The 14,039-nt window shown below is 45.2% G+C and overlaps 1 long non-coding RNA gene across 1 annotated transcript; it reads right to left on the bottom strand.

The window, feature by feature from the left end:
* Nucleotides 1-3,773: 3,773 nt before the first annotated feature.
* LOC128311362 (uncharacterized) lies at nucleotides 3,774-13,661 on the bottom strand. The gene is made up of 2 exons (XR_008289765.1): nucleotides 12,169-13,661; nucleotides 3,774-12,136 (listed from the first exon to the last, which is right to left on the bottom strand). It is a non-coding gene; the product is annotated as an uncharacterized LOC128311362 (long non-coding RNA).
* Between the last annotated feature and the right edge of the window lie 378 nt (nucleotides 13,662-14,039).

The raw sequence follows: 14,039 nt of genomic DNA, 5'->3' as shown, positions 1-14,039 counted from the left end.
GTGTGCTGACCGAATGGAGCCTATTTGGGATTCTCTCTCTCCCTCTCTCTCTCTGCCCCACCCACTACTCTCTCTCTCTCAAAAAAATAAACATTAAAAAACTTTTTTTAAATGTTTGTTTTGAGACAGCGAGAGAGAGAGAGAGGGAGAGAGAGAGAGAGTGGGAAAGGGGCAGAGAGAAAGGGAGACTCAGAATCCATAGCAGGCTCTAGGCGTTAAGACGTCAGCACAGAGCCTGAGATGGGGATCGAATCCATGATCCACAAGATCATGACCTGGGCTGAAGTCAGACGCTCAACCAACTGAACCACCCAGGTGCCCCTAAACATTCTATAAATAAATAAAACAAAACAAAACAAAAGAAACAAGCAAAAGACATGAACAGAATAGACACATACACATAGTTGAACATCACTTGAACATATGAAGAGAAATCAAAATTCAGACTACTCTGAGGTATCATTTCTCACCTACGTGACTGGTTAAAATGTTAAAGTCTGACACCACACTTTGTGGGTGAGGTTGTGGGGAAACAGGAATCCCTAATGCCCTGCTGATGGGAATGAAAATTAGTACAATCTTTGAAGAGAAGAATGTTACAGTATTTAACAAAACTACATATGTGTTTACCTGACTCAGCAATCTCATATTTAGGAACTTTCTCTGAAGATACACCTCCAGAAACATAGAAATATATATGTGAGAGGTTACTCAATGCAGTGTTGTTTGTGATTGTAAATACTGTAAATGTAGGAAAGTCATTAAATAAACTATGTTGTATCCACATAATGGAATTCTACACAGTCATAAATAATTGAGGGTGATGTTTATGAACCACATTTTTAAGTAAAAAGAGCAAATTACAAAAAGGTATCTATATGGTGCCACCTTTTCTACAAAAGTGGATAAATAAGAAAATACGCATGTATCTCCTTGAGCGCCCAACTTTGGCTCAGGTCATGTTCTCACAGTTCATGAGTTCAAGCCCCACAAATGGCTCACTGCTGTCTGCTCAGAGCCCGCTTGGGGTCCTCTGCCCCCCTCCCCCTTTCTCTGACTCTTCTCAGCTCACACTCTCTCAAAAATGAATAAACGTTTAAAAAAATTAAAAAATAAAAACGAACAGCTGAGATTTCACATAACAAGAAATACACGGGAAGGGCAGCCTCCGTGTGCCGCATACAAGGCATGGTTGTTGAAGATTCTGCTATCATATCCAGATGCTGCATACCCCAACGGGGTGAAGAAATAGACTCTTTGGTATTTTAGGAGCAAAGAAACCTTTCCTAAAAGGTCCCCAGTGGACATCTCCTCACACTTCTTTGATCAGAATTTGGCCACATGCCCAGTCCTAAACCAGCCACTGGAAAGTGTGACTGATTTAGGTTAACCGTTCAGGATGGGAGGGATGCCAGCAAGAAAATCTGCGTGGTGGCTAGTCCAGTTTGGGAGTTATGGTCACAATATAGATTAAGAAACTTCAAAAGTCTGAACTTGTTTTATTTATTGTGGGTAAAATAGTTATGAAAGTAGGATCTAAGAGATATTTTAAAGAGAGAACAGTCAAAAAATAAATAAATAAAGAGAGAACAGTCACTCGTTGAACATGGGTGGGGGGAGGGGCAAGTGACAGGGAGAAATCAAAGAGGTTTTGAGGTTGAATCTCTTCTCACAGTTGATCTACAGCAACAACAGAAAGATGGGGAGCCACTTACAGACTATTTCCAGAAACTTGGAAACTATTCCCAGACTTAAAGTTCAGTTGCGGTTAACAATGAACAAACAAACAAAACCCAAAGCGACTAGCAGAATGCAGGACTCAGAGCATTTTATTATGTGGCAAGACAAGGGGGTAAGGTCAGCTAAGAACAACATACGCAATAAATTCTTCATGTGGCTAAGGACCACTTCACCTCCCAGGGGGTGGAAAAAGTGATAAGGGAAAAAGTTATTCCGCTCAGAATTTTGATCAGTTGGGACAAACTAGGTAAAAGGAAGAATAGTTATGCAGAAAGTAGCAGCTTAAGCTTTGGGAAAGCAGAAACGGCTAGCATCAGCTCAGTCAGACATGGGTTTTCAACATCAGGAGGGTGGATCCTCGCAGTTCAGAGAAAAGATAAAAGGCTAGAGGGGCGCCTGGCTGGCTCAGGCGGAAGAGCTTACGACTCTTGATCTTGGGGTCATCAGTTCAAGCCCCACGTTGGGTGTAGAGATTACTTAAAAAAAAAAAAAAAGATAAAAGGTTAGAGACTCCATGAAGCCATTCTGACTATAGTTTCATCTGATATGGATGGCCTAGGGCTGGGTGGGGTGGCCATAAGAAGTTTTGTGGCTTCCCAAGGTACTCTCTGATGACCCTAAATTCTAAGAGTATCTATTAAAAGAGTTATCATCCCATAGTGGATAAAACCTTGACTATGGAGTCAGATAGAATGGGGGATAAATCCTGTCACCGACTCTTAGCAGCTGTGTGACCTTAGACCAGTTGACAACTGCTCTGTGCCTGCATCTCCTCATTGTTAAACTGTATGTAACAAAATATATATATATATATATGTATATATATTATTTTCACCTCTTAAATACTTTTTAATAAAAAGAGAGGAATTAGGAAGAAAATCAGAAACACTTGCCACCATCCTGTTTTCTAGATGAGTCCCTTCAGCAGGCTTCGAGAATTCAATCAGGAGAGAAAAAAACACCGAAGAAATAAGCGAAACTCCCTGCCCCCAACAGACCTGCCCCAGCTCTCCTCTCCGAACGTAATCATCACTAACAGTTTCTTATGATTACTTCTGGAAAAACATTCCAAAACAAGTTTTATTTTTGAGTTGAATGCTAAATAAGAGGCAAATAACAACAAAGAAGTTGGTCACATATGGTGTGTGGTGCAACAGAAGTGGACAAGGAAGCAAAAGAGCCCACCCACCGGGTTCTCCTCCCCTTCCTCCCTCCACCCCTCCCTGCTTCTCCTCCTTCCTCACTTCTGCCCATCTCTTCCTGTACTTCCTTTTCTTTCCTCCATGCCCAGTAGGAAGACTGGAGCTCCCGGGGCTGAGAGATCTGCAGATCCAGCAGGGAAAGGAGCCTGCCATGTGCCTGGCAGAGCTGGCTGAGGTCAGCCGTGGACCTCCGTGACTTATCAGCAAGAACTGGGGGGCCTCGGAGGACACAGGATGGAAATGCTCCTCCCTGTTTTTAAGGGACTTTGGCAACAGGAGGAGAACTGTGCCCTGAATCTCAGCTGGTGCATCGATGTGGACGCCCGAACAGTAGACCAATCACATCAGTGTGGAACCTGAGCACCTTCTAGAGTGGGCCAGTAAACGGGATGTGAGTAAGTGGGTAAGGAGATTGAGAGAGCCCAAACTGGACCCGCCTCCTCTTTTCTGACCAGTTCACCAGACCTAGAATCCACAAGGAATGCTGTAGACACAGTGGGTCCAGGTGTTATGAGGCAGGTGACAAAGTTGCTTATGATAATCCTTAAGGGGAAGTAGAGAATGTGATCTGGGGGAATAGACATTCATGTGGCTTCCTAATTAGTTGGGCCACCAGAGGTGAAGGATGCTGAGGAGGGGACCGACCTGTGCTGCTTGAGGAACATCATCCACATTATCTACACAACAAGGACATGGTTGGCAGAAGACCTCAGCCTCATCTGACATCCTTTCTTTCTTTCCTTCTTTCTTTTTCTTCCTTTCTCTTTCTTTCTCCTTTTCCTTTCCTTTTCTCTTCCTTTTCCTTCCTTCCTTCTTTTTTTTTTATTTTGAGAGAGAGAGAGAGAGAGAAAGAGAGAGAACAAATGGAGGAGGGGGAAAAAGAGAGAGGGAGAGACAGAATCCCAAGCAGGCTCCATGCTGTCAGCACAGAGTTCAGTGTGGAGCTTGATCTCATGAACCATGAGATCATGACCTGAGCCACAAGCAAGAGTCGGATGTTTAACCTACTGAGCCACCCAGGCACCCCTATCCTTTTTCTTTTTTTAAAGGAGAATGTGCTTTAATGTTGCATGTAAATCGAAATGAAGCCTTAAAATTTTCAGTATTTTCATAATACAATGTTTTAATAGAATTTTATATAAAATTTAATTAAAAGAATGACTTTAATAAAAATTTTCATAATAAAATATCCTCCTGATGTTTCCCCATCTTTGTCAAGGGAAATTGCCATGATCTAAGCTTTGTGCTGAATTGGCTGCAAAAAATGGCTATACTTACTCACCTCTTCCTATACATACATTCTTTGCACCAAGACCTTGCAGCATCTTCCATCAAGAGATGTCCCTGTTCCTTGAATGGGGCGGGGGGTGGGGGCAGTGTCTAGTGACTAGCTCTGGCTAATAACACGGAGCAGAAGTGATGGTATGACAGATCCAAGCCTAGGTCTTATGCAGCCGAGTATGTTTCCACTTCCTCTGGGCCACCACTGTGTGCCAATCCCAGGCTGTCCTGCTGTGTGATAAGAAACACACCACACCACCTCAACACCCAGCCGACGGCCAACACACTGTGGGCAGGTGACTGAGGCCACCCAAGACCAGCCAGCCTCCAATCGGCCACCTGACCACTGACATGTGAACAAGCCCAGTGGAGATCGGACAGCCCTGGCCCTGTTGGGCAGAACGTCCCAGCTGATCTGTTGGCGCTTGAATAGTACCAACAGCTTATTGTCTGAAGTCACTGGCTTTAGGGTTGGTTTGCTCCACAGCACTAGCCGGTGGTTATGGGCCACACGGAGCTGTCCTGCTCGATCCGTCTTGCTCTCTGGAGCTCATATCCTTTGCTTCCGCTATGCTCCTACCAGACCATACCGTCTGCTCCACAGCTTTACAAATGCAAAACTTCTGCCTGGTTTACCCAGCTCCTCCCTCCCCCATCCTTCCCCTGGCTGATTCCTCCTCATCCTTGGAGGCCCATCTCAGGCACAGCCTTTGTCAGGCAGCGTTCCCCAGGGCTCCCTTCTCCAAGCTTCTGCCCAACTCCTGTTGAGTGCGTCTCCTGCTATATGCTCATGGTTCTTATCCATGCCTCCGTCACAGCACTCGTCCTAGGCTACAGTCCTCTGTGTACTCAGCTTTCCATCCTTGTTTCATTAGGAATTCTTTGAAGGTAGAAATCCGGTCTTTCGTCTGTTATCTCCACAACTAGTATATTTCCTTACACATATTCAATGCTCTCAAAGTGTTTGTTCCAGGGTATGATGAAGTGTAACAAAACAAAACAAAAACAAAACCACTTTATGTGTGTTTTGTACAAAAAAGACAAAAAACAGAAGAGAGTGTATTTTGTCTCAAAAAGAGAAGATATAAAAGATACTAATTATACAAATTTAATAAATACACCATTAGCTTGGGGATAGCTATGGGGTACCAATTAGGTCTTCAACGGTCCAGAGTAACCAGCTGATACACGTTAACTCCTTTAGCCGTCCACCCAGCAGGCAGCACTGTGTTCCTCAAACCAGAGGTCACCACCGATGAAGACTGTTGTATCTGCAAAGGGTACCTGAAAAGATCCCATGAAATCTGTCTTTTTTTTGTGAGGGGGGAGGTTACCAAGATCACGCAGTGCAATGTCTCAGAGGCCCAGCTTCCAACCACAACTGAGCCGCTGTTTCTATTGCTTTAAGGAATCAGAGAAAAGCAATCGTAGACACACTACAGCGAACGTGCAGGCAGCATGCAGACAGACAGGTTACCCCAAGGAAAGGACTCCAGAATAACATGATAATTTTCTTCAAAGAGTTGTTTAAGGATTGTCACAGAAGAAAAACCCTCTGTGATCCTAAAAAACACAGCTAGGACCAAAGGAGGTTGAAGTCAGACAGATAACATGCACGGGCAGATCTCCTAAAAAATTAGATTTGCTTTAAAATGGAGTAAACAACTCTTAAGAAATAGTGCCTTTTTTTTTTTTTTTTTAATCCCTGGAGATGTCTACAGAGAAACTAGCTGACAAAATATCAGCAAAGTTGCAAGGAAGTTTCACGCTACAGAGCTCCCTCTGCTTGGCTATTCAGCAAAAGATAGATCTGTTCGGGAAGCAGAGCGTACCCACTTCCCACAAACTATCTGCACTGATGACGGGTACCTGCCTAAGTGTTGAAAACACGTGTGATGCTATCTGCCCAACTCCAAGACCCTTTTCATGCAAACAGCATTTCAGCTCCGATCCTATTTGCAGAAAACACCATCCTCTGGCCAGACTAGACGGACCAGGGGTGGACACTTGAATTCATAAGCCTGAATTTCAAATTTGGGAGTTTGGGTATAGTGCACCGACGGCCTTCAACATGCCCACAGAGGGACACGGGAAGCTGCTTTGCTGAGAAGTACACAGATTAATGCTGACTGAGCAAATACCATATGTCAGGCACTGTTCTAGGCGTGGGTGAGCCTGCAGGAAACAAACCAGATAAAATCCCTGCTTTCATAAATCTCACATTTAGTATGAGGCCAGGAAGCAAAGATAAGAGGCAGAGAGACAGAGAGAGCGAGAGAGCAAAAGAACAAGGCCTGAACTTCCTGGCAGGCCCCTGAGAACTGCCTGTGGGTTCTGTGAGAAACCCCAAAGGTTTCTCTAATAAACTTCCTACTTGCTTATGCCGACTGGAGCTGGTTTCTGTTATTTGCAACCCCGAGGGTCTTAACTAGGATCCCATAGGAAACTCATTCGACTTCCTGTCTGTCCACTTGACCATCACCTTGGGGCAGGTGGAGAGGGGAACTTTTTAAGATCAGTAAGTCAGAAGCTAGTAGAGGAGAACGAGAAAACTTTTCTTGCCATCCTTCCATATATCACTTTTCGAATTTAGGGTCTCTGGTTCTCTACTTTTCGTAATAAGGAAGACAGAGAAGCTGCTTCCTCAGATACTCCGGATGGCAGAGCAAAGGTTACGTGATAGGCAGAGTTTCGTGTTCTCTGCGGCATCCAGCTATTATTATTATTTAATATTTCTACTAAACTGTGTGATAAGCAAGGAAGTACATTCTCCACCCAGGCTTATAATAATAAATAAAAATCATTCCAAAACAAGGGAAAAAAAAAGGCTCTTTCCCCCAAGAGCTTAGAGGGGAGACGCAAATCAAACAATACAGGACAGGGATGTGGCCCGAGATGTGTTCAGGAAGTTTTAAATAGACTGTGTGGCAACGTGGTCAGGTTTCCAGGGGCTTTTCGAGAAAGCAAGGGGAGAGCTATTTGGATGGTGACGGGGCTGGTGTGTTTTGTGGGGGTGTAGGTCCTAGGACAGTATGTACCTGTCCTCCAAGGAGACTCTGGTGGTCAGGATTTAAGTTTCAGAATCTTCAACTTACTAAAAACAGAGGGGAGGAGATTAAAAAAAAAAAAAAAAGCACCTTGCCATTTGACCAAATCTGCTTTTATTTTAATGACTCTGAGATGCAGATCTTCTTTCAATATTCTACTTGCTGATTAATTTCCTGTTGACTCTGAAGGTAACTGAAAACCTCTTGGATGCAGCAGAAATAGCCCTACTGCAAGTGATTCTTAGTAATGGGATTGAGTCACTTGGGGTAGCCTTCAGGGGCTTCCTCTAAGCTCCGGGTGAGTGGGAGGTTTTTGACACTTGATCATTTAAAATGTGTCACTCATTAACATAAGTCATCCTTCTCCCTTTTGCAGTGTCCTGGGCGGGTCCAGGTCCTGGTGTTTGGTTCTGGAGGCCCAACACTAGGCTAGGTTGTGAAGTCGGCTCTGTCCTCCCCCTGCTCACCCCCCTTTCTTTGACCTTTCCCATCAGTCTTGACACTTAACTCTCCATGTTCAGGCTCCTCATTTTTATGTATTCACCTGGTTATTACAACCTGCAGAAAGAAAGTACTTTTATTTTTTAATTTAAAAAAATGTTTATATTTGAGAGACAGACAGACAGACAGACAGAGTGAACAGGGGAGGGGCACAGAGAGAGGGAGACCCAGAACTCAAAGTGGGTTCCAGGCTCCGAGCTATCAGCACAGAGCCCGAAGCGGCGCTCGAACTCCGAGATCATGACCTGAGCCGAAGTTGGCCGCTCAACCAACTGAGCCACCCAGGCACCCCCCCAAAATATTTTATGTTAGGTATGTACACTTGAGTATGAATTTATGTCAGATTACTTGTCCTAAGGGCGCCTACACATAATCCCTTGCATTTGAAGGACGGAGAGGTTTAAGGGAAAAAGCATTGGGATGGTTGTTCAAAGATTCCAAACCCCCTTTGGCTGGGTTTCCTGGCCTAGACACTTACTTCACTTCTTAGTTTTTTTGTTGTTTCTTTGTTTTTGTTTTAAATTCTAGAACATCAGAGATTAAACTAGATCACTTCTAATAGTGTGTGGGGGAGGGGGAGGGGTTGATATTTGAGGAGAGCTGGAGCGTCCCCAGGTCTCTGAGCTGATCACATCGTGTTCAGCCTCTTTCATCTAAATGCCAAGAGATCCAAAGGCACCTTCCAGCCACCGAGATCCGTTGTCTGCAGATTTTCTGTCTGGGGAAGTTCCTGCCAGGATTTTATGCAAGGAAAGCCATATTTATTATTCTGGGTATTTATTCACACCTGAAGTTCCTAATGCTAACTTCCTAATGCTACCTAATACAGTGTGATCACCACAAAATAAGTTTAACACTAAGAAATGTAGGAACACACAAGCTTTCAGCTTTCGGTGGAACTGCCAGCCGCCTCCTGGCCCCAGGTGCGTGCTTCCCACATTGCTCTCTGGACAGGACAGTGGTTTCCAGTCTTGGCTATCACATCAAAACCCCTGAGGAGCTTTGAAAGTACCCCACCCAGGTCACCTCTGGGACCAGCTACACCAGCCTTTCTCTCGGCAGTGGGCCCAGACAGCCGTCTTTGAAAATCCTCCTAATTCCAGCTTTCCTCAGAATCGAGGACCCCTTTCGGGACATATGCAGGACCCTAGGATTGTCTGACGACGAGCGCATCTTCTAACCCCTGCCTGGCTGTAGCCTCTGGGAGACGCTACCTCACCTTTCTTCTTTTTCTCAAAATCTGTGTAGATTAAGGGGTTTCCATTTTATTACTGGGCTTCACGGGGGAAATCACACTCTGCAGGTTACCGTCTTCTATCTTAACCTCATTTTACCTTGAATAACCTACATGTCAGCCCCTTGGGGGTCCCAGTCCCTCAGACTCTAGGGTCTTCCTGTCCTTTGATATGGTCAACTGCATTTCTTTAAGTGTTCACCCAATATATCTGAGGATTCCTAAGGACCTGCATTTCCACTGACACCTCTTCTTGCTTTCCCTGGACTTCTTCTTTCTACCCTCTGTGTTATCTCCTGCCGCCATCATCCATCTTCCCCGTTTTTCTCCATGGTCCACACCGTCCCTATTCCTTCATTCCCTCAAAGCACCACTCACAAAAGACTGTGTGTGTGACAGGCTTTCTGGATAGTTTAGTGCTAACAAAGGGCATGACCACACGGAATGGCATAGGCATCAACTTAAAATTGAACAACAGACTTTATCATCCCAAGATCCAGCAGCCATGGAAAATTCCAGTCACCCATTAGTATTTTGTACTCTTTTGGCCACACCCGCTCAAGAGACTTTGTCCTTGCTTCTTTGCTGTTGTTAGACTCTATTCCCCCAAATTCCCGACCATTTTCCATGTAAGGAAATTCACCTTTCAACATCTTAGGCTAAACTAGCCTCTGCTGACTTTAACACATCTCCCCACACTCGTTTGCTTGGCAAAACAGAGGGCCAAACACATAAAGGAATGCACAGTGGATCATGTAACATTTTCCCTTTAGCCTGATCACTTTTCTGAGCGGAGACATTCTCCTAGGTCACGACTTGCACGGGTCTGCCCGCCTTGTTCTGTTGCACCCATTCTGGTCTGATCTCAATTCCTTGATTTAGCCATCAGTCCGTGGCCGAGTAGCACCGGACCACCCGCTGTGCGATATCTCTGCTAGGTGCCGGTGGGGGCAGCAGAACATCAGAGCTGGGAGGGACTCAGGGACAGTCCAGCTCCTCCACTTAGGGGTGAATAAAATCACGAGCACCTTGGTATCAGCCCAAGAGTGTGGAGTGGTTCATGTGGGCACTTAGGCCTTGGGTTCGCAGGCAGATACACAGCAGTGTGGTCTTGAACTAACTTCTCTGTGTTATTATTAGCTCTGAGGCTAATAATAGAACCCATCTCATCAGGCTGATAGGATAAATGAACGAGTACATGAAAATGCACTGGGAATAGTGTCTGGGCATGGTACAAGTTTAATCTTATTATGACCTAGGATCCCATGGCCAGTTAGGAAAAAACAGATTGAGAATCCAAGCCTTTTGACCTCCTGTCCCCTGTGCCTCTTACTCTGCCAGGTAATAAAACATAACTCAGAGGTGAATTCACAGAATCTTGCCATCTCGCTGGGCAAACGAAACCAGAACACCTAAGACAATCAGAGGCAGCCATTAAGGAATGACTGTAGGAATAAAGCAGTGATTCTCAAGCTTGGCTACACATTAGCATCATCTGGGAGAGTTTTCAACATCCTCATGCTCAGACCATACCCCGGACCAATTAAACCAGAATCTCTAGAGGTGGGGTCCTTAGCATCAATATGTTGTAAGTCTCCCACGTAATTTCAATACATAGCCAAGGAAGAAAAATCACTGGTTGGAATAATCACGACCCCCTCATGGGCCACCTTAGTTCAAAAAGGGGATACCATTTGCTTCCAAACACTACAAGTACTTTGGAAAGCCTGAACTTGACCGAATCTTAGAACTTCTCATCCAGTCATTTTTAAAAATTATGTACTTATTTATTTTTGTAATTAAAGTATAATTAACATACTCCTATGTGGAATTTAAGAAACGCAAGAAATAAAGAAAGGAAAAAAACAGTCCCTATTTTTTTTAAAGCTATCACTGATTAGGACTTTATCATGTGCCACGATGGACCCTTCTGGTGCCTTACCTCACTGACAGGGCATAATAATCCAGTGAGACCAATCTTATAATGAGTCCTGCTTTACATATGTGGAAACCAAGGCTTGGAGAGATGAAGTCATTTGGCCAAAGTGACACAGATTATGTCCACGGATCTGGGACTCAGACACAGGCTTTCCAACCCAGAGCCCATGGGGGCAGACCATGAGTCCCTCTAACTGCTCTGCCCCCTGAAGCAATCCTTTCTCAGAAATGCTCCTCTGCCCTGCCACCCACAATCTGAGGGCAGACACTCCTCAACCTGTCACTACCACCTCCACTTTCTCCAGCACTGTGACCCAAACCCCAATGTTGGTCACTTTTGTAAAATATAGTGTTCTTTTTGCATTTGCTTCAATCCTTCTATCCTAAAAGAGACCAACTGTTCCCTCTCTGTGTCACAAATCTTAAAAAAAAAATTTTTTTAACGTTTATTCATTTTTGGGAGACAGAGACAGACAGAGTGTGAGCAGGGGAGGGGCAGAAAGAGAGGGACACACAGAATCCGAGGATGGCTCCAGGCTCTGAGCTATCAGCACAGAGCCTGACACTGAGCTTGAACCCACAAACCGTGAGATCATGACCTGAGCCGAAGCTGGACGCTTAACCAGCTGAGCCACCCAGACACCCCTCTGTCACAAATCTTTATACACCATGTTCCTTGCTAATTCCCACTGTTAGTTTCCTTTCCATTTCTAGTTACTTTTGTCTCTGGACTGCTGAACTTCCAGCATTCTTTGTGGCCATTCAGCCTATTCCTTCCTACTTAAAAATATTCAGGACAGCGTAAGGCTAATCTTTGTCCTCATCTGCTGTGTTTCTATCTCCAGTCTTCCAGAGTATAATTATCTTGGTCTGAAAAGCCTTCATCAAAAGAGTTTGCATTTTCTTTTCCTTTCTAAAGCCAAATTCCTTATTATAGATGTATCAATTACCTATTGTTGTATAGCAGTTATTACTGCAAAATTACTAGCTTAAGACAGCACACATTCATTATCTCACAGTTTTGATATGTTAAGAGTCCAGGAACAACTTAGTTGGGTCCCTTGTCCAGTGTCTCCCAGGCTCTGATCAAAGTGTGGATTGGGCTGCAGTCTCATATGGGGCTCGACTAGTGAAGGATCCACTCCTGAGTTCATTCAGGTTGCTGCAGCATTTAATGTCTTGCAGTAGAAGGACTGAGCACTTTGGTTTCCTGTTGGCTATTGACCAGAGCACTTTGGCTTCCTGTTGACTCAGCTTCCTGCCATAACACATCCTCCACAGACAGCTCACGACAATGGCAATTCTCTTCTTCAAAGGCAGCAAAGGAAGGGGTCTCCCTGCAAAGTGGGAATTACAGTTGTATATACTGTGATCACCTACATGTCATCTTGGTCTAATTACCTTTGCTGTGTCCTATGGATTAGAGGCAAGCCACTGGGTCTGTCTACACTCAAGGGAAGGGATAAGGGCATGAATACCAGGGGGCAAAGATCACGAAGACAAGCCCCCTTAGACCTTGTCTTCTACAGTGGGGTGTGGGCACCTCCCACCCCTGCTACTCCTTCTGATTTTTCCCTCTTCTTTCCCCACTTCCACGTCCTGCCTCCCGGTCTTTGCCCAGCATGCCCCAAATTTGGAGGGCAATGGAAGTAAAATTTCTTCTATCCCCAGCCCTTACCCTAAGGACAGGAAAGGCATTTGGGCAGAAGTCCTTCATTGTCAGTTAAGGTAATACGGCTTGGCAGTGTGACCCAGGACAAAAAGGGTATTCCCCCCCACCCCACAACATAAAAGGGCCTCGGCACAAGTTTACATAAAATAGTGTCAAATGTATGTACATGAGAGGAATATGAGCTTTTCACAATAATCAAATGGCTACAGTTGGAAGGAAATTAATCCTTGTTATGATGAGGTAACTTTAACCTTGGACATCTAAAGAGAGAGTAAACCATAAGGCAAAACAGAAGCCCTTCCACTCTTTCCCACTGGCCAAAACTCACCCCTATATATACATTGCCCCTCTCTAAGCCAGTTGTCTCAGAGATCACAATTCACCCTTTTTGCTGCTGAACCAGCAGAAGTTGGGCTGAGAAGAGAGGCCATTGCACAGGATGCACAAACCATGGAAGTACCAAATGGTGTAGACCTTGATTATTTCTCTAGGGAGTGGAGAGTTTTACCTTCACAAACGGTATATGAGAGTGTAAACCAGAATAAGTATCAGCTGTCAAAACTATAAAATTCCCAAATAAGAGCGACTTAAACAAAAACAAAAATTGTCTCTCTCTCATGTTCATGAAGTCCGGAGATAAGGGTGCTAAATAATCCATGGGGGCAGAGAAGCAGACTCCTCTACGCTACACCACCACGTGCAATCTCCATTCCCAAGGTGACTTCATGCTCAAAGTGATTGCCAAAGCCCCCGTCATCGCACCTGTCTTCCAGTCAGTAGGAAGGGAAAAAGAGAGAAGAAAGGCATCTTCTAGTCCACTTAAGGACACAGTGTGGAAGCTACACACACAGGCTTCTGCTAACATCCTACCAGCCAAAAGTAAACGGTACGGCCACACCCGGCCACAGGAGAGGCTGGGAAATGGAACCTTTATTCCAGTCAGCTAAGAGTCCAGATAAAAATCATTCACTTAAAAGGAGGTAAAGACCAACTGGTGGACAACAAGCATCCTGTTGCCCAGGTGTGTGAAGACGCACCCCCCGCCTACCCCCTGCAAGCAGCGGACAGCCTCCGGCTCAAGCCCCTGCAGCCTGGCCCGGCCGCAGGGAGCTGCTTCCCCCAGAGACTTGTCCACGTTCAGTGGCTGAGATGGGGGCTCGGGAGTCGGCCTTTCAGCCGAGTGTGGGACTCCTCTCACAGACCACCTCACCCCCAGCGCCCCTGTGGGGTTGGCCGAGGTGGCTATTCGGGACTTTGAGGTTCTACCCTCTCCTTCGTCTCAGTCCTGCTCCCGTTCCTCCTTCTCACAGCTGTTGACACCAAAGTACTACTTCATAAACATCCTTCACCCCAGGCTCTGGTTCCCAGGGAGCCCCACCTGCAAAAACAGGGGGGGAAGAGGATTTAAAGAGAAAGGACCACAG

The sequence above is a fragment of the Acinonyx jubatus genome, chromosome A1 (genome assembly GCF_027475565.1).
Source record: "Acinonyx jubatus isolate Ajub_Pintada_27869175 chromosome A1, VMU_Ajub_asm_v1.0, whole genome shotgun sequence".
NCBI classification, from domain to species: Eukaryota; Metazoa; Chordata; class Mammalia; order Carnivora; family Felidae; genus Acinonyx; species Acinonyx jubatus.
Note: the sequence above shows the minus strand (reverse complement) of the source record. Positions and strands in the feature narration are given on the sequence as shown.